The following is a 21791-nucleotide window of genomic DNA, read 5'->3' on the forward strand; positions in this document are numbered from 1 at the left end:
AAGAAATGCTATTCTGACTTCCCCTAGACGCCTTTTGCCCTGTGTGTCCTGCAAGAGAGAAATCCTGCTTATGTGGGGTTGTTTCTGGGCTTTGGAGGCTTTAGAGAAGTGACAGTTACCTGTTTGGAGTGGACAACCTAGAACTTGTCTTGCTCAGAACACAGAATTCCTAATCAGAAGTGGCAGGTATCTTTTCTTTATTGTCACATTTTTTGTTGTATGAACAGAACTGTAGCTGTCAGTGGGATCAGGCAGCCCAGCTCCCAGCTTAGGTCTGCAAAGGTATGAACATTTTTCCCACAAGAGAGGATCCAGCTATTAATTTACTGAAAGTCAGTGACTAATGTGGAAAAAACAAACAAACAGTGATCAACTACTCTAAACTGAAACTGTAGCAGACTCTCACAAGGTTCTCACGCATTGAGACTGTTTATGGAGAATATTAACAAAGGATTTTACATGTCCGTTCAGATATTCAAATCTTGTGGCTTCTTAGGGAGACTAAATATATACTTATGCCCTTTCCCCCCATTTTTGAGAAGATAAATCTTGGAGCATATAGAAATCTACGGCTTAATAGTAGATTCTTGCAAAACACAAAATTTCTGATGAATAACAGTCATCTATGTATGTTTTCCTTATTTTGGGAGGTTTTGCATATAAATGTCAATTTGACACTAAATTTTTGTTTTTGAGATGTAATTTACCATTTTAAAGTGTACAGTTAGGTGGTTTTTAGTATATTCACAAGATTGTGCACCATTATCTGTTTCCGTGTAGAGTAAACATTTTAAAGAAAGACATCTTTTCCCATAGTTTGATGAATTTACTTACGATTTTCTTTTCCACCTTAAGAAAAACTTGTTTTGTCTTTCAGTTTATCTCTGTTAAGTTCTTTGTGTTTTGTTTCAGTTCAGAGTGGTTGATCATCTGGTTCTTTCACATGAGTTACTGTTGTTGTTCAGTTGCTAAGTCATGTCCGACCCCTTGAGGCCCCGTGGAGTGTAGTACGCCAAGCTCTCCTGTCCTCCATTATCTCCCACAGCTTGCTCAAATTCATGTCCATTGAGGCGATGATGCTATTTAACCATTTCACCCTCTGCTGTCTCCTTCTCTTATTGCCTTCAGTCTTTCCCCGCATCAGAGTCTTTTCTAATGAGTTGGCTCTTTGCATCAGATGGCCTAATATTGGAGCTTCAGCTTCAGCAACAATCCTTCCAATGAATATTCAGGGTTGATTTCCTTTAGAATTGACTGGTTTGATCTCCTTGCTGTCCAGGAGACTCTCAAGTCTTCTCCAGCACCAGAAATTCAAAAGCATCAATTCTTCAGTGCTCGGTCTTCTTTTTGTTCCAACTCTCACATCCATGCATGACTACTGGAAAAACCGTAGCTTTGACTAGATGGACCTTTGTCAGTAAAGTGGTGTCTTTGGTTTTTAATATGCTGTCTAGGTTTGTCATAATTTCTATCCAGGGAGCAAGTGTCTTTTAATTTCATGGCTGCAGTCACTGTCTGCAGTGATTTTGAAGAAAAGAAAATCTGTCCCTGCTTCCACTTTTCTCTCTTCTATTTGCCATGAAGTGATGGGACTGGATGCCATGATCTTTTTTTTTTTAGATGTTGAGTTTTAAGCCAGCTTTTTCACTTTGCTTTTTCACCCTCATTGAGAGGTTCTTTAATTCCTTTTCAGTTTCTGCTGTTAGAGTGGTATCATCTGCATGTCTGAAGTTGTTGATATTTTTCCTGGCAGTCTTGAATCCAGCCTGTGATTCATCCAGCCTGGCATTTTACATGATGTACTCTACATATAAATTAAATAAGCAGATTGACAATATATAGCCTTGTCATACTCCTTTTACAATTTTGAAACAGTTACTTGTTCCATGTCTGGTTCTGTTACTTCTTGACCTGCATACAGATTTCTCAGGAGACAGGTAAATTGGTCTGGTATTCCCATTTTTTTAAGAATTTTCCACAGTTTGTTGTGATGCACACAGTCAAAGATTTTAGCGTAGTCAGTGAAGCAGAAGTAAATGTTTTTCCGAAACTCCTTTGTCTTCTCTGTGATCCAGTGAATGTTGGCAGTTTGATCTCTGGTTCCTCTGCCTCTTTGAGACCCAGCTTGTACATCATTATATTCTAACAGCTGAATCTTCTTGAGGGAAATTTTTTACCTGTTTCAAGAAGTCCTCAAATATTTCTTTCTGTATTACTTTCATTTTTATTCTATTTCAGAGAAGATGAAAACAATGTCATTTTGATGACTTTGCCACAAGGCTGAATGATTTTTTTTTTTTTTGACCATGGAACATTTGTTTCATTACTTAATTATTCACTGCTTCCTCCTGCCTGAGTAGTTAAGTTTTAATAAAAGCATTAGTTTTCATAGACCAGCTAGAGATGATCAGTTTTCTTCCTAGAGAAGCTATACCTCTCTTTCCATCTGAACAATTTCAGTAAGATTTGTACAGGGCTTTATAATTTTCTAGCACATTTACTTTCCCTAGACAATGAACATATGCATTTAAACTTTTCATACAAATAGAAAGAGATCAATAGGTATAGAATTTAGCTTTATCTACTTTATTTGTCTAGCCTATTATATGTCTTTTTGCCTTTTCATGCTGTTCATGGGGTTCTCAAGGCAAAAACACTGAAGTGGTTTGCCATTCCCTTCTCCAGTGGACCACATTTTGTCAGAACCCTCCACCATGACCCGTCTGTCTTGGGTGGTCCTACATGGCTTGGCTCATAGTTTTATTGAGTTCACAAGGCTGTGGTCCATGTGATCAGTTTGATTAGTTTTCTGTGATTGTGGTTTTCATTTGGTCTGCCCTCTGATGAATAAGAATAAGAGGCTTATGGAAGCTTCCTGGTGGGAGAGACTGACTGTGGGGGAAACTGGGTCTTGTTCTGATTGGGGCCATGCTCGGTAAATCTTTAATCCAATTTTTAATGTCACATGACCCTGATGCTGGGAAAGATTGAAGGCAGGAGGAGAAGGGGACGACAGAGGATGAGATGGTTGGATGGTATCACTGACTCAATGGACATGAGTTAGAGCACGCTCCGGGAGCTGGTGATGGACAGGGAAGCCTCTCGTGCAGCAGTCCATGAGCTCGCAAAGAGTCGGACACGACTGAGCAACTGAACTGAGCTGATTGGCACGTTCAGTACTCATAACAACCCAGTGATGCTGGTGTTACATCATGACTTGAGAGATACAAAAACTGAGATGCAGAAAGGTTTAGTACTTTGTTTGAGATCACATTAAGCTGAGGAACCAGAATTCAAACCCAGGCAGTCTCTGGCTTTAGAGCACAGGCACTTACCCACCATCCCAAAGCTTATTTTGTTAAGTTTCACAAGAGCTTCTTTCTAAAATTTTGATGTAGCTTATTTTGTTAAGTTTCATAAGAACTTCTTCTTAAAATTTTGATGTAATTTGATCGAACTGGTAAATCAACTTGGAGAGAATTGGCGTCTTTACACTCTGTCGTTAGTTACCTAATGGTCTATTTTCTGAATTCTACTCTCCTGGAACATTGTTTCTATTTGTTGGCTTTTTTTTTTGAGTGTTCAGTAGAGTTTACTAGTATTTATTGTAGGCCTGTATATGTAAGAAGTTTATCTTGGGCATTTATTTTATTGACGCTTATGAATGGGTTCCTCCCCACCTCCTTTTTGGCATAGAGTGATTGAAGGCAGGAAGAGAAGGGGACGACAGATGAGATGGTTGGATGGCATCACCGGTTCAATGGACATGAGTTTTAGCAAACTCCAGCAGATGGTGAAAGACAGGGAAGCCTGGTGTGCTGCAGTGCATGGGGTCACAAAGAGTCCGACACAACTGAGCGACTGAACAACAAATGAGATACAGCTGGCCTATAAGAAAGCTATTGAATTAATATTTTTTATGCCTAACAGTCTTGCTTAATAATGCAAGCAATACTGATTATCTGGTATCTTCACAGAGAATATATGTCCGAAAATATTTAAAAATTAAATGTCTAATAGGAGCATGATTGATTTATGTGTGTGTGTGGGGGGGTTGGTGGTGAATATATTCTATTTATACTTAGCTAAGAAAGTGTGAAATACCTAGATAACAGGCTTAGGAAAATCCTGTTGCTAGTTGGAATTCTTTCCAGAGACTCAGGGTCCCTGGGTTGGGATGGAGGCCCACTCACTTTCTTAACACCTGACTGGCCAGGGGGTCTTTGGAGGGGACCACACACCTGTCCGTAGTGGTGTGTGTTGGGGGTGGTGTACTCGATGAGCACTGCTGCAGAGGGGATCCGACCTTCTTCCTCTGGGGCAGATCTTGTCACCAGAGAACGGAAATAATCTTTGCCTTGTGGATATATATTACTGCATTTAGCATAAGAAAGGTAGGCTAATAGTGTCAAAATTGTGAAATGTGTGAAAATAGAGAAATATCAAAATAACAACAGCGAGCACTGTTTTGTATACTTAGTGTCCTAAGAGCTGTTATTTTTTTGGAAATCTTTTACTAGTTTTAATAGTTTTTCAGTTGACACTTGTAGATTGTGGCCGTTTATGCAATATTACTGTAAAGGTGTTGTGGAACAAAACCAGCAAGATTTTGATAGTAGTATTCTCATTTTTACATTTTAAACAATCTGTGATGGTAGCTCTGATGTGTTTGTTGGTCCAAGTGCTTAGTGATTTTTAATTTTGTTAATTTAGTACATGTTTGGTGTTTACCATGTGTTAGACAGTCTTAGGTACTTGATGTTTTTATATGTGTTCTTATGTAGGTGGTAGCTAGCAGTCTGGTATTCCTAGAATGTGAAACACATATAGCACATCTTACTCTTTGGAAAATTAGCAGAGTAAGCTGTCATGAATAACTATTTCTATTCCTGATGGGAAAATTTTTTACCTTTTTGTACTTAATCCATTAGATCTTTATTTCCAGTTACTTGAATGTGAATTAAAAGCTGATAAACATTTATCTGTACATGAGCACGATGGGTAGCTCTCATCTTGATATTAGGCAAATATTTTACTAGAGTAGATTTAATCAGCTGAGGAGATTGTTGAAACTGCTGCCAGTGTTATAAGGTAGGTTTTGAAGAATGCAAATTTTATTATATCTAGTTTATATTATGTTAATAGTTCTAAGATTAAAATTTTTTTGTTTACTTGCTCTTTCTGGGATTGAGATAGTATTTTTGTTTCCTGCTATATTTGTTTTCTAGTCAAGTTGGTCCTTATATGTCTTTTTCTTTTTTTTTTGACCATGCCTTGCAGAATGCAGAATCTTAGTTCCCTGACCAGGGATTGAATCTGCGCTTAGTGCAGTGGGATTGTGGAGTCTGAATCACTGAACCGCTACTTGTATTCTAGTAATTATGCTGCAGTGTTATTTGGTACATAAAATTTCAACCATGTTCTCTTGTCCTTGATAATTATAGCTTGCATTTATATAAATGACCTTTTTGGAATATAATGCACTGCCTTTTATCTTGGAAAAATATGAAGACTTTTCATTGTGTTCCTATTCTGTCCAAATCATCCATACACATCCGAAGTCACTGTGACCATCACTTTGAATCTCATTTTTCTTTTGAAGGCGGGCCTAACTTTAGCCATTAATTTTTGTTTTAGTCTGCTTGTCATTATGGTAGTTTATAGAAACTATTGTTTAGTTTTGACATATACTTTAGTCTTTCATTATTTATTTTATTTATTATTTTGGTGCCACTAATGTGTTAGATGCAAAAGGAGATATAGGCTGTTGTTTTTGTGGTTTTGTTTTTTTAAAACGTACTTTCCATGTTATTCTTACTTTGCCTTTTTTCTGACAATTTCCAAACATACGCAAAATTAGGGCAAATGATGTAAGTGTTCCTATGACCTTTTACCAATTTAGCGATGTTAAAATGATCACACTCTAGTTTCCTCTGTGCTTACCCCAGATTATATGAAATAAATCTCAGTTATCATATCATTTAATTAGTAAATATTTCTCTATGCATTGCTAAAGACTCCCTCAGGATGATTCCACCATATTCACACTCTCAAAAATATCAACAGTAGCTTTTTAATATGACTGACTCTCTAGTAAGTGTTGTCATTTTTGTTGCATAAATGGGAAATTCAGTGAGGAGGTCTCTAACATTTTAATTTACTCTGTCTTCTGGTTATTTCATTAAATCCTGAACCCTTGGAAGTACTATATAATGTCAAGAATGTGTGCTGGTTAGTTACCCAATGAAAGAGATCAGCAGTGCTCTTAAAATGTCCCTTTAGAGATGAAGTCCTGATCAGGCTGGAAGGCATTACAGGGCTCTCTGGGTTTTAGGAACTTTGTGTTTATTCATCTTGGACATTCATTTATTCAGCAAATATTTAGCTGTCTGCTACAAGCCAGACATTCTTCTAGGTGCTTGGGTTACATCAGTGAATAAAAGAAAGATCCTTACCTTTGAAGATGCTATAAATACATTCTAGTGTAGCAGTAAATATAATACTAAAGTGAAATTGATTGTATGTAAGAAAATAAGTATTCTGGGAAAAGAGTAAGTAGAGTAGGATAAAGGGGTATTGGAAGTTAGTGATGGGGAAATAGGTGGAGGACTGTTATTAAAGTTATGAATAGGGCTTCCGTGGTAGCTCAGCTGGTAAAGAATCCACCTGCAGTGCTTGCTTCGGCAGCACATATACTAAAATTGGAACGATACATAGAAGATTAGCATGGCCCCTGCGCAAGGGTCCATTAGAAAGGCCATTAGCATGGCCTCACGCAAATTTGTGAAGCATTCCATATTTTTAGAGATTAAAAACTTATTTATAAAACAGCAACAAGTTTATATTGTATCAGATAAAGAATTATAGCCATTATTGTATAATAACATTTGGTGGAGTATAATCTGTAAAATACTGAATCACTGTGCTCTACACCTGAAACTAGTGTAATATTGTAAATCTACTGCAATTAAAAATAAAAAAATTTAAAAATCAAAAAGTAAAAAAATAAACAGGTGAATTTTCCACAGAGAATTGTTAAGATTGTATTTTCTGGATGGTACAAACCACCAGACATTTACTAAAGGGAGTTTCTATGAAAAAAAAAAAAAAGAATCCACCTGCAATGCAGGAGACCCCGGTTCAACTCCTGGGTTGGTAAGATCCCCTGGAGGAGGGCATGGCAACCCACTCCAGTCTTCTTGCCTGGAGAATCCCCATGGACAAAGGAGCCTGATGGGCTGCAGTCCGTGGGGTCACAGAGTCAGACAGGACTGAGCGACAAAGCACAGCGCAGCACGTGAACAGGGGACTAAAAGTGTTAGTCAGGCAGACATCTGGGGGAAGAGTGTTCTGTTTTGAAACAATCAGAGTATGTGTGTCAGGAGTTTGAGAGAAAGTCAGCTCAGTCGCTCAGTCAGGAGAAAGTAAGCAGCTCATTTAGGTGGAGTTGAGGCAACCAGGCAGAGAATTGTAGGGAGTAAGTCACAAAGGTAAAGTAAGATGAGGTGAGGAAAGTAATGAGGAGGCGTAAGTTTGTATACAGGCATGTAATGGCATTGAAACTTATTTGGCTTGTATATGAGTGAAATGGAGGAGTGATTGGAGGGTTCAGAGGACAGGTAAAAACTACATTAAAGGTATCATTCTGGTTGCTTTTGAAAATAGACCATAGAGGAGCAAGTAAAGAAACAGGGAAATTAGTTAGGAGGCTTTTAGAATAATCTAGGTAATAGATGATGGTACAACTGGATAGTGGCAGGGGAAGTAATGAGAAATGGATGATTTCTGGATGTGATTTAAAGGGAGAACCAAGGGAATTTGCTGACAGTATAGCTGTAAAGTCAGAGGGAGGGAGTGAGGGAGAAAGAGGTTGATTGGTCAAGGAGAGAAAAAGAAAGGAGTAACATGACTCTAATATTGGCTGGAGTAACTAGAAGGATGGAGTTGCCATCAGTCAAGATGAGAAAGTCTATAGGAGAGTAGTGTGGGATGACTTGGTAAGGTTGGTGGGGGAAAGTTCGGAAGTATGATTTTTGAATGTGTTGAGTTTGGAATGTCTCTTAGATATTTGGTATGCCTGTCAAAATACATGTTCAGCATTAGCAACAACAGCAAAAAGTTCTTAAAAAATTAACTGGATTCTGTGTGAATGGCATTGAAGACCATGAGGCTGTAACACTCCATTCTTTACCCACAGTATGGCAGCAAGTCTGTTGTGGCTTGTAACCCAGGATTCAAAGGCATGACAAATACCAAGATGGACATGTGGGTTTAGGGCGGTGAGAAGCCATCAAATATTGGGTTTCTGGTGGTTTGTATTTTGTCGCATTTTTCCTGTTTAAAATATCAGAAAACATTTGAAAAATATCCTTCATGTAGGATATTCAGTAGAAATGGTTATGAAGCCATTGAATAATTTACTCTTCTAATGATATAAAGTATCATTGGGTTTTGTTTGCCTTGTGAGAGTGAAAACTTGTAAAGTAGAAACTAGTACTAGAACAATTTTTATTTTGACTTCTTTTTCCATTGAACAGTGAAAACTGTTTTTAGTTAATAGTTTCAACTCAGTAAGACCCTCTTCCCCTTTGCTTTTGTAGATACATGACATTATATAATTTCATAGAAACTGTTTTCTTATGAAATTTAATATTTAGAAAATATTAACTTCTTCAGATTATTCTTGGTTTTTTGTTTTTGTGCAATAGAATTTGGATGTCCTTTTTTTAGTATTTCAAAACTTTTTTTTCACATTTCTTAACTTTCCCCATAAGCATCCTGCTGAGTCATTTTACTGAAAAAATTAGGAAGTAGTATTATATATTATTCCTTTGTTAGAAAGTCTAAAATCAAGGAAAAATGGCTTTTCTTGAAACCTAGTTAATCTGAGGGATTTTCATGAATTTTAGCTCTTTTATGTGGATCAGTAATTCTGTAGAACTAGGCAGGCACAAATACATACACACATACAAACATACATTCACACTATATGCCAAGAAGCTTTTGTGCACTGTATATTTAAATTTCTTCTCATGAGCAGGAAGGTGTTAAGTCAGTCATCTTAGAAATACTAACGTTCTAGTATACCCCGGAGGACCTGTGCTTCCCAGACAGAAGTCAGGTCTTTGCTTATAGGCTCTAATAGGGACAAAAAAAAATCTTTTGACTTAATTTCCTGATTTGTGTTGATGCTTGGGCAATGTCTTCTTGGACAATTACTGAGTCTTCCCTGACTGCTGAGCTTGTACGGATCAAATAGTTGAAGAGAGCAACAGGGAAACCCTTATTCTTCTTAGCTTCAGAAACCATGTCTGGTTGTCCAGTTCATGAAGCTTTGGTTGCTGCTTTGAATCTCTCCATGCTAGAAGTAATAAATTGGTAATGACCACATCTTGTGTTAACTTAGTGCCAGTTATATAGGAAATACACAGTAAATTTTAGTTCACTACTTTCCTCTCTCAATTCTGCTTATTGTTACCAAATTCTGCTTAGTTATGCCAAACTGGGGGATTTGGCATACTTTCTAGGGTATATTATGTGAAGGCAGAAGAGATAATTAGATGAAAATGTTTGCAATAGTCAAACAGAGCAGGGCCCTATGTGCCTTGTCCCCCCATGTTCTCTGCTTGCCTTTTGTCCTTAGCCAGAGAATGAGTTTAGCCAAAGAGTAAGTTTAAGCAAAGAAGTGAGAACATGCAGAAACAAAGGAAAGCAAACAAAGGAGACCAAATAATAATAATCACTAAGCATAGTTAAGGACCTTTAGTTTCTTCTCTAGTTCCTTTAGTTCTCTTCTCTTTAGTCTCCTTAGGGCTATAGATAATAGCCTGAGCCATATCCTAGGAGCTGTCTTGTAGATACTGAAACCCCCACCAGGTGGAAGAAGTTAACTACGTGATGACCAGACTGCAGCCATGACATAAACTGTCGCAATTTCGAGAACTGGCTTCAAGAAATGGAAACAAACCAACACTGGAACTGAAGATTATCCGTACTTAAAACAATCAAGATGATGCTGGTCAGTCCACTGAAGACCAATTTCAAGACGCGTGTCAGAACTGACTGTGCTGTTTCTGGATGTAGCCCCCTCCCTCAGCCTATAAAAGCTCTAACCTACTGATTGTCAGTGAAGGGGGGAGTCAGTCTTTGGACAGAGTCCCCCGCCCCCTTCTCATTTGCTGCCATCCAAGATAAAGCAGACTTTTCTTTCCTCCAGCCTCACCTCTTCATTGACTTTTGTGTGACGAACAGCTGGACCCAACTTTGGGTTACAGTAGTGAAATAGTTTCCAACTCTTGGAAAGATAGTTTGCTAGTAAATAGATTTCTTAACAGAGGATTTCTAAATTCTACTTCTGACTCTGTAACTTTTTAGAGAAGTTACTTAATTTCTCTGTGCCTCAACCTTTTCATCTGTATTCTGTTTCTTCTTCATCTACAGATATATTTGGAAAATAAATGATGTGTACATTTTTTAGAGCGAGGTCAGTTAGTCAAACCTCTTATTTTTCAGATAAACCATCATGTTCACAGAAATGAGATAGATGCCTTTCCCATGAACACAGTGGGCCAGAAGGAACTCAAGGTTGTTGACTGTTTTGTACTTTTGTGCAGCAGCATAGAACATACGAAGTATTAGATGGTTTTATTAGACCAGCGGAGGAAGAGGACTATAGTTAGGTGGACTCCCTAGTGTAGTCTGTCATGTGATGAATTTTTTCCTCTTGACCATATGCCTGTACCTTCTGGGCATAAAGCTGGCTATTGGTCTTAAGCCAAGTTTCTGGAATACTGACCGAATTGCTTAGCTGACAGTCCTTGTTTTTCCAGGCAAAAAGTGACTGTATAGTGCATATAACTTCATCAACTTTATTCTTGAATAGATTGCATATATAGTTGTGGTGGAAAAACCAAGAGGAAAATCTAGAGTTAAAGTCAGTCTTCATTAGAATTTTTTATTGTATTTGTTTTCAGGATATTTTTCATTTGTATTATTGCCTAGGAGATATTGCTGAGTAGGCTTTTCTAAACTGCAGTATAATGCATGGGTCAAAGCTTTATGCAGCTGAGTATACTTAAGATTGAATGTTAGTATTAGAAGGATAGATTATTGATGTGCATTTTAATTCAGTGGAATATAAATGAAAATTATAGAGACCACTAGATTTTTTTAGGCAATAGTTTAAGAAGTATACCAATCTCATCTTGGAAATTAACTTATTAGTTGCAAATGATAGCTTTAGCTGATTTTTATTTGAAGATAGTATAATGCTGAAGGAATTTAAATATAGTAAGTTTATGAATTAGCTATTACTCTGGTAATGCTGTGTAACAATGCTGGAGTGTTTGGCTTATGACATTTAGCTTTTAATGCATGTTCTGTAAGTCTGTGAGGGAGACTCTTCAGGCTGTAGATTGGATTCAGGTCTTTTCACGTTGCGTTTTGGGTTCACTAGTTTCCTGGTACATATTCTCCTTATGATAAATGACAGAAATTCAGGAAACCAAGTCAAAAAACTCAAGTACCTGAAAGTCTCTGTTCAGGTTTTGTTTATTGATATTCATTGACCAAAGCAAATTACATGGCTAAGCCCAAACTTACTTGGGCAGGGAAGTATTTTCCTTCACTTACTCCAATTGAGGATGTTGAAAAATCAACACGGCAAGGGGCATAAATGCACAATTCTGTAATAGGGAGGAAGTAAAAAGTTGGTAACAGTAATCTGATCTACTTCAATCACTCCACACATCTCACCTCCCTAATATAAATTCTTAGGTTAAAATTTTTTTCCTCTATTGCAGTCTGTTTTTATGACATAGGAATATTAAATATATAGCAGTAATCGTAATGTGCCAACCATTTAAAATTCCTCTTTGTCCTATTTTGATGGCTTCCTATTTTGGTTACAGAACATTCTTCTATTGCCTTTTAAATCATGCTTTGACTATAAGTACTTGTATTATCTTTCTTTCCTGCAATTATTTCAAATAGGTGTTTTATCTACTTTTTTCCTTTCTTTCATTTCTCTCACTGTACCATTTATCTGGGAATTATTGTCAGCTTTTCAGATTCTCTTCTTCACCTATATTTCTTTTCCCACAAATATTACTATATGAAACCATATGGCCATCTTCAGCCTATTAAAATATATCTTGTACATCTTATTGCTAGCATATAATTATGTTAGTACTTTATTAGACACCATGTGACAGAATCACAATTTAAGCATGCTTATTCAAAAAGAATTTATACGAAGTGTTAAGTCTCTCAGTTGTGTCTGATTCTCTGCGACCTCATGCACTGTAGCCCACTAGGTTCCTCTGTCCATGGGATTTTCCAGGCAAGATTACTGGAGTGGGTGCCATTTCCTTCTCCATTTATAGGAAGGGATATGGGTTAACTGGTCTAGTTTGGATTCAGTGTTCACCTTTATATCTGTTTGGCCACAGGGTTGAGGTTTCTATAAAATCCATGTGATTTGAGTAGAGGGAAAGCTTGTTTTCAGAAAAAAAGATTTGGAGAGTATTGCTGGACAAATAGAAATAGGTATCCTCTACAGTAATGTGAATTAATAAGGTCCTTCTGTCCTTGAATCAGAGGCAGGGACACACATACATACACTATTGGTGTGGCCCTTGCCTGGATAACTAGAATAGCAGATGGACTGGTTAGTAAACAGAGGTCATGGTGGTTTTTTCTAGGACTAACTTAATTCTTCAAAGCACAGAGGAATTATGGTTGGTAAATGATGTTTTAAATTATTCATGTCTGTTTTCTTTCTGTAAGTTAAGAATATTTCCTGTTTCCACTGTTATAATGGATCTACTATAGTCATTCTGATTTTCATGTCTGGTTATCTCCCAGCTTACCAGTTTTGACTCACACTCATATTTTCAGTTTCCTATTTTAGTTCAAGCATCACTTGAAAATGAATAGGTACAAGCCCTCAATCTTAAAGCAAGAAGAAGTAGGCTAACAACCACATTTGGCACAGAAAGAAATTGGGCCATGTGTACCACACCACGATTTTGTAGTTCTGAATGTGTTTGGTTATTTTGGGAAGAAGATAGCTTCCAGTTAGGCTTTGCTGAATGATGTACTGTTTCTTGTACATGTGAAAATTGTAGTTTTAGGTCTCCAAGTGAGGTGTTAATATAGATATATTGCTCATTTGACAAAATTATATGGTCTGTGGGGTCACACAGAGTTGGACACAACTGATGTGACTTAGCAGCAGCAGCAGCAGCATATGGTATTAAAGTAAGAAAAGCTATTTCACTTGATAGAATTTCTGGAATTACTCTGTGCTCTGATGCTCAGTTGTGTCCAAGTCTTTGTGACCACGTTGACTGGAGCCCACCAGAGTCCTCCGTCCGTGGGACTCTCCAGGCAAGAAGACTGGCATGGGTTCCTCTTCCAGGGGATCTTCCCAGCCCAGGGATCGAACTTGTGTCTCTTCTATCTCCCACATTGGCAGGCAGATTCTTTACCACTAGTGCCACCTGGGAAGCTCAGAATTACCATAGGTTTGGGGGAAATGCGTGTTTAAGTGGTTTAAGTCAGTCAGTTTATAGAACATATTTGGGCTTAGAGCAGAGGAAAAGAAGATGGATAGAAGAAACATTAAACTTTCTGTAGCACTGCTTGGTTTTCTTGTTCTCATATACCATTAAAATGCCCTAAAAATGAAAATAAAAATGTTTATGCCTAGACTATAGTTCCAGTGTTGGTGTTTTTTTTTTTTTTTTTTCTTCTTCTGTGCCTGAAGAGATATAGAAATCCTTTGTCAGGTTTTGCATTATAATTTTGGGGTTATAATAGGCCAGACTTTCAACAAAATACATTTTAAAGGCAGCTTTGCTTTTGTGCATTGCTCTGTTTTACATGCTGAGTTGAAATGGATGTATTAGTCTTGAGTTCATAGAACAGTGAAGGTCCATGTTATTTAAAAGACTGAAAAATTTCCAGCTGCTATTTCTTTTGATTTGATGTGATAGCAAATAACCATATATAAAGAAAAAGTAACATTTTGCTTCGTGTTTATTCTGCTGCATAATAGTAGACTTAGTAGGTTATATTTTGAATTGACTTGTTGAAATGGAATTCTGCACTTTATGTAGAATGAGAATCTTAAGATTTAAAGTGACGTTAGAATCCATTCATTACAACTTCCTATCTGATGCATGAGTCCAGCCTGCTATATCCAAAATAATTGACTTGTTTGTTAAACAGATATTTTGAGTCCATAGTATGTATAGGTACTGTGCTGGGGATGTGTTGGTGAATAAAATAAAAATAGATACGGTCCCCTGTCCTGGTCCCCTGTCCTTGTGTCGACAGGTGAGTGCTAAATATGTTTATTCAGTGTTAACAAGTTATTTTTTGAATCTAAGTATTTAAATAGGAAAGAATCAACATCTTAGCAATACTGAGTTTTCTGATCTATGAACATTGAGTATCTTTTCATCTTTTAGATTGTCCTTAATTTCTTTCATTAGTGTTTTGTAGGTTTCTACTTATGAACAGATCCTACAGGTATTTTTATAGGTTTTTTACATAATTATTTCATTTGTTTGGTGTTACTGTAAATGGTATTGCTTTTTAAAAAATGAAAAATTCAAATTCTTTATTGTTTGTATGTAGGGAAGAGATTGACTTTTGTATATTGCTCTTGTATCCTGTGACTTTTCTGTACTCATTCAATTTGGATAGATTTTTGGGATTTTCTGCATAGATAATTCTGTAATCTGTGAATAAAGACAGTTTTATTTCTTCCTTTTTAATCTTCATAGCTTTTATTTCTTATGATGTTATGTAATTTGTGAATAAAGACAGTTTTATTTCTTAATGTTAATCAGAGGTGAGAGAGAGGGGATATCATTACATGGTTCCCAGTCTTAAAGGAAAGTGTCCAGTCTCTTCTGTCTCTCACAGTTAAGTATGGTGTTAGCTGTAGGGGTGGTGTTTTCTTTTTTTTTTGCAGATACTCTTTATCAAGTTGAGGCAGTTCCATCAATCGCAGGTTCACTGAGAGTTTTTATAATGAATGGATGTTGCATCAATTGACATGATAGTGATTTTACTTTTGCTTATTGATGTTTGAATACATTGATAATTTTTGAGCCAGTCTTGCATACCTAAGGTATAATTCTTTTTAAACATTGTTGAGTATGATTTTATAATATTTTACCTATAGTTTTCTTGTCTTGTACTCTGGTGTTAGTTTTTAATATTAGGTCAATTCTGGCCTCACAGAATAAGTAAGAAGGTATTTCCTCTCCTATTTTCTGTAAGAGATTATGGAGAATTGATATTGTTTCTTCCTTAAATCTTTGGAATTGCCAGTGAAGCCATCTATGTCCAGTGCTTTCTCTTTTGGAAGCTTATTAATTATTTTTGGTTAAATTTATTTAAAGATATAGAGCTGTTCAGGTTTTCTATTTTTCCTGGTGTGAAGTTTGGTACTTTTATATCTTTCAAGGAACTGGTCCATTTCATCTAAGTTACCAAATTTGTGGGCATAGAATTGTTTGTAATATTTGTTTATTATCCTGTTGATATCCAGGGGATTGGTAGTGATGACCTTCTTTCATTTTTGATATTGCTAGTTTGTGTATTCTCTTTTTCTTGTTTAGCCTGGCTAGACCTTTTATCAATTTTATCTATATTATTTATCTTTTTAAAGAACCATTTTTTTATTTTTAAATGTTTCTGTATTGCTTTTCTATTTCAATTTCATTGATTTCTGTTTATTATTTTTTATATGCTCTCCCTCTTTTTTTTTTTTTTTAGTTTACTAAGGTTTCTAAGGAAGTGTAAGTTTTTAGATGTTTTTTTAGATTTTAGATGTTCTGTCTTTCATAGATGTATGCATTCAGTGCAACAAATTTCTAAGTACTGCTTTCACTATATCCCACAACTTTTAATGTGTTATATTTTCGTTTTTCTTTAATTAAAAGTATTTAAAATCTTTCCTTGTTTCGTCTTTGACTCATGGTTACTTAGGCGTATGTTATTTAATTTCCAAATATTTGGGAATTTCCGGGCTATCTGTTCTTGATTTCTAGTTTAATTCTATTATGAGTTTGATAATATTTGTATAGTTTTAATTTTTAAAAATTTACCAAGGAGTGTTTTATGGTCCAGAATATGGTCTCCCTTGGTGAATGTTCTCTGTAATGTAAGAAATGTACATTCTTCTCTTGTTAGATTAGTATTTTATAAACATCAATTGGATCAGGCTGACTAATAGTGCTATTTAGGTCGTGTATGTCTTGATTAATTTTCTGTCTGCTTGATCTGTCAGTTTCAGATAGAGGTGTTGAAATTTCCAACTATAATAGTGGATTTTTCTGTTTCTCCTTTCAAGTTCTGCCAGTTTTTACCTCAAGTTGATGCATACTCAATTCAGATTGTTATATTTTCTCAGAGAATTGACCCTCTTATTATTTTATAACACCCCTCGTTATTTCTGATAATCCTAGTTCTGAAGTCGGCTTTGTCTAAAATCAATGTAGTTATTTCAGCATTTTCTTCTTTTTTGAACATTAGAAATTTCTTTATTATTACTTATTATTAAGTACCAACTAAATATGAAAAAACTTGAAGCCACCCTTTCGCAACCCACTGTCCGCTCCCACACTCAAATCCCATACTTAGCTTCCGGAAGCTTGTCACAATTAACATTTAAGTGTTCCTCCCAGTTTATGGCCCCAGCAGCTCTTAGTTGCTGTCTTTCTCTTGCCCCAGATTTGAAATGGCAGTTTGTCCTGTGACCTCAGTTCTCTGATGGATCCAAGAAAACTATTGCTTTTCGGTTTGTCCAACCTTTTCTTCTTATAGGGAAGAAAGTGATAATGTTCACGCTCTTTAGCTGGTAACAGAAGTTTAATTATTTGTCTTTTTATTATTAACTTGTAAGAGTTCCTCATTTAATCTGGATAATCAACTATTGTAAATATATTCTCATCCTGTGGATTTTACTTTTTCATGGTGTTATTTTCAGTGCATTTTAAATTTCAATGTATCTAACTGTTTTTCTTTTAACTGTTGAACTCTTTTTGCTTTAGCCACTTGTGCTTTTACTGTCGTATCAGAAACCATCTTTAATCCAAGGACATGACGATTTACTCCTTTGTTTTATGCTAAGAGTTTTATAGTTTTAGTTCTTATATTTAGGTCTATAATCCATTTTGAATTGAGTTTTGTGTATGGTATGAGGTTGGCGTCCACATCATTCTTTTGCATGTTGATATCTAATTTTCCCAACACTTTTTATTGAAAAGACTATACTTTCCCTCTTTAAATCTTATTGCTTGCTGGTGGAAATATTTTAACTATTGACTTTTCATTCTTTGCACTTTAAAATATTGACTTTCATTGTGTTTGTGTGTAAATTTGATAAGCATGTTGTCTCTATATTGAGGTTCAAAGCCGTCTTCAGTCCTGTAAGGTATTAGTTGTTGTTCAGTCACCAAGTTGTGTCTGACTCTTTGCAACCTTGTGGACTGTAGCATGCCAGGCTTCCCTGTCCTGCACCCTCTCTTGGAGTTTGCCCAAGTTCATGTCCATTGAACCAGTGACGCCATCCAACCATCTCATCCTCTGTCATCCTCTTCTTCTGCCTTCAGTCTTTTCCAGAATCAGGGTCTTTTCCAATAAATTGGCTGTTTGCATCAGGTGGCCAAAGTATTGGAGCTTCAGCTTCAGCATCAGTCCTTCCAGTGTATCTTCAGCATTGAGTTCCCTTAAGATTGACTGGTTTGATCTCCTTGCACTCCAAGGGACTCTCAAGAGTCACCACAGTTTGAAAGTATCAGTTCTTTGGCATTCTGCCTTCTTTATGGTCCAGCTCTCACATATGTACATGACTACTGGAAAGACCATAGCCTTGACTCTACAGGCCTTTTTCGGCAAAGTGATGTCTTTTAACACCCTGTCTAGGTTTGTCATAGCTTTCCTGCCATGAAGCAGTCATCTTCTAATTTCATGCCTGCAGTCGCCATCTGCCATTTTAGAGTCTTCAGAAGAGGAAATCTGTCACTGCTTCCACTTTTTCCCTTTCTGTTTGCCATGAAGTGATGGGACTGGATGCCATGATCTTAGTTGTTTTAATAATGAGCTTTAAGCCATTTTTTAATTTTCCTCCTTCACCCTGCTTTAGTAGTGAAGGTACTAGTAATACCTTCACTATTAAGATAGTAGTAGTACTCAGCAAACTTCTAAGAGTATCTTTAAGGCTCTTCAAGGCAGGGTTGTTATGATTGTATTAAAAGCTGTCTTAATTTTGAGTAGAATGAGAGGTGCAGGGTGTCTTTGGAAGAGGTCACAAAATTACATATGGTAAACTATTAGTTTCCTTGTTAGCATGGCAGAATATCTGACATTCTCTTGGGATAAAGAAAACCTCTATTAAAAATGGACATCTCATTTGAATAAGCTACCACAATGCACATTAGTATTGAGTTACATGCTAATTCAGAATTAACTGTTAGTTTAACTGTCAACCACTAGACCATTCAGGTATGACCTAAATCAAATCCCTTATGGTTGTACAGTGGAAGTGAGAAATAGATTTAAGGGACTAGATCTGATAGAGTGCCTGATGAACTATGGACGGAGGTTCCTGACATTGTACAGGATACAGGGATCAAGACCATCCCCAAGAAAAAGAAATGCAAAAAGGCAAAATGGTTGTCTGAGGAGGCCTTACAAGTATCTGTGAAAAGAAGAGAAGCGAAAAGCAAAGGAGAAAAGGAAAGGTAATACCCATTTGAATGCAGAGTTCCAAAGAATAGCAAGGAGATATAAATGGAGCATTTCTCAGTGATCAATGCAAAGAAATAGAGGAAAACAAAAGAATGGGAAAGACTAGAGATCTTGTCAAGAAAATTAGATATAGCAAGGGAATATTTCATGCAAAGATGGGCACAATAAAGAACAGAATTGGTATGGACCTAACAGAAGCAGAAGATATTAGGAAGAGGTGGTACGAATACACAGAAGAACTGTGCAAAAAAGATCTTCACGACCCAGATAATCACGATGGTGTGATCACTCACCTAGAGCCAGACATCCTGGAATGGGAAGTCAGGTGGGCCTTAGGAAGCATCACTATGAACAAAGCTAGTGGAGGTGATGGAATTCCAGTTGAGCTATTTCAAATCCTGAAAGATGATGCTGTGAAAGTGCTGCACTCAATATGCCAGCAAATTTGGAAAACTCAACAGTGGCCACAGGACTGGAAAAGGTCAGTTTTCATTCCGATCCCAAAGAAAGGCAATGCCAAAGAATGCTCAAACTGCCACACAATTGCATTCATCTCACACGCTAGCAAAGTAATGCTCAAAATTCTCCAAGTGAGGCTGCAGCAATACGTGAACCAAGAACTTCCAGATGTTCAAGCTGGTTTTAGATAAGGCAGAGGAACCAGAGATCAAATTGCCAACATCTGCTGGATCATCAAAAAAGCAAGAGTTCCAGAAAAACATCTATTTCTGCTTTATTGATTATGCCAAAGCCTTTGACTTTGTGGATCACAATAAACTGTGGAAAATTATTAAAGAGATGGGAATACCAGACCACCTGACCTGCCTCTTGATAAACCTGTATGGAGGTCAGGAAACAACAGTTAGAACTGGACATGGAACAACAGACTGGTTCCAAATAGGAAAAGGAGTACATCAAGGCTGTATATTGTTACCCTGCTTATTTAACTTCTATGTAGAGTACATCATGAGAAACGCTGGGCTGGAGGAAGCACAAACTGGAATCAAGACTGCAGGGAGAAATATCAATAACCTCATATATGCAGATGACACCACCCTTATGGAAAAAGCAAAGAGGAACTAAAGAGCCTCTTGATGAAAGTGAAAGAGGAGAGTGAAAAAGTTGGCTTAAAGCTCAACATTCAGAAAACTAAGATCATGGCATCCGGTCCCATCACTTCATGGCAAATAGGTGGGCAAATAGTGGAAACAGTGGCTGATTTTATTTTTCTGGGGTCCAAAATCACTGCAGATGATGATTGCAGCTGTGAAATTAAAAGATGCTTACTCCTTGGAAGGAAAGTTATGACCAACCTAGACAGCATATTCAAAAGCAGGGACATTACTTTGTCCACCAAGGTCCGTCTGTCAAGGCTATGGTTTTTCCAGTAGTCATGTATGGATGTGAGAGTTGGCATATAAAGAAAGCTGAGTGCAGAAGATTGATGCTTTTGAACTGTGGTGTTGGAGAAGACTCCTGAGAGTCCCTTGGACTGCAAGGAGATCCAACCAGTCCATCTTAAAGGAGATCAGTCCTGGGTGTTCATTGGAAGGACTGATGTTGAAGCTGAAACTCCAGTACTTTGGCCACCTGATGCAAAGAGCTGACTCATTTGAAAAGACCCTGATGCTGGGAAAGATTGAGGGTGGGAGGAGAAGTGGATGACAGAGGATGAGGTGGATGGATGGCACCACCAACTCAATGGACATGAGTTTGGGTGGACTCCGGGAGTTGGTGATAGACAGGAGGCCTGGCGTGCTGTGGTTCATGGGGTTGCAAAGAGTTGGACACGACTGAGCGACTGAACTGAACTGAATTGAGTGTCAGGGGTGACCTCAGGCTCTCTGCCTTTCTATCTATATTTCATTTCATATGAAATATAGTTGACCTTTGAACAACATGGGTTTGAACTGTCTGAGTCTGCACATACATAGATTTTTTTCAATAAATACTACAATACTACACAATCTGATTGGTTGAAGCAGATGACAAATCGAGGATATGTAATGTCAATTATGATACTTGAGCATCTGTGGATTCTGGTGTCTGTGGTGGGTCCAAGAATCAATTCTCCATGGATACCGAGGGACAAATGTCTTCTTACCTGTACTCATTATTTTGAAGCTATCATGGCCTCCTTTCTGTTTTTCAGTAAGCCTTCTCTTAAGTGACAACCCACTCCAGTACTGAAAAATCCCATGGATGGAGGAGCCTGGTAGGCTATAGTCCATGGGATCAGATATGAGTGAGCAACTTCTCTCTCTCTCAGTTCAGTTCAGTCGTTTAGTTGTCTCTGACTCTTTGTGACCCCATACACTGCAGCATGCCCAGGCTTCCCTGTCCATCACCAACTCCCAGAGCTTGCTCAAACTCATGTCCGTTGAGTCCGTGATGCCATCCAGCCATCCCATCCTATGTCATCCCCTTCTCCTCCTGCTTTCAATCTTTCCCAGCATCAGGGTCTTTCCCAGTGAGTCTGTTCTTCACATCAGGTGGCCAAAGTAGTGGAGCTTCAGCTTTAGCATCATTCCTTCCAATGAATATTCAGGGTTGATTTCCTTTAGGATTGTCCAGTTTGATCTCCTTGAAGTCCAAGGACTCTCAAAAGTCTTCTCCAGCACCACAGTTCAAAGGCATCAATTTTTCACTGATCAGCCTTCTTTATGGTCCAACTCTTACATCATACGTGACTACTAGAAAAACCATAGCTTTGACTAGATGGACCTTTGTTGGCAAAGTAATGCCTCTGCTTTTTAATATGCTGTCTAGGTTTGTCATAGCTTTTCTCCCAAGGAGCAAGTGTCTTTTATAAACATTTCATGGCTACAGTCACCATCTGCAGTGATTTTCGAGCCCAAGAAAATCAAGTCTCTCACTCTTTCCATTGTTTCCCCATCTATTTGCCATGAAGTGATGGGACCAGATGCCATGATCTTAGTTTTCTGAATGTTGAGTTTTAAGCCAGCTTTTTCACTGTCCTCTTTCACCTTAATCAAGAGGCTCTTTACTTCCTCTTTGCTTTT

General features: G+C 37.4%; 1 protein-coding gene and 1 pseudogene across 5 annotated transcripts in view; both read left to right on the top strand.

Annotated features, from left to right (window-relative positions):
- Window positions 1-21791, top strand: part of RABGAP1L (RAB GTPase activating protein 1 like) — a 671327-nt gene that overhangs the window by 42338 nt on the left and 607198 nt on the right. The gene's annotated exons all lie outside the window — the stretch shown is intronic.
- Window positions 6672-6743, top strand: LOC122708368 (annotated as a pseudogene).

This window comes from Cervus elaphus, chromosome 14 (assembly GCF_910594005.1).
Source record: "Cervus elaphus chromosome 14, mCerEla1.1, whole genome shotgun sequence".
Lineage (NCBI taxonomy): Eukaryota > Metazoa > Chordata > Mammalia > Artiodactyla > Cervidae > Cervus > Cervus elaphus.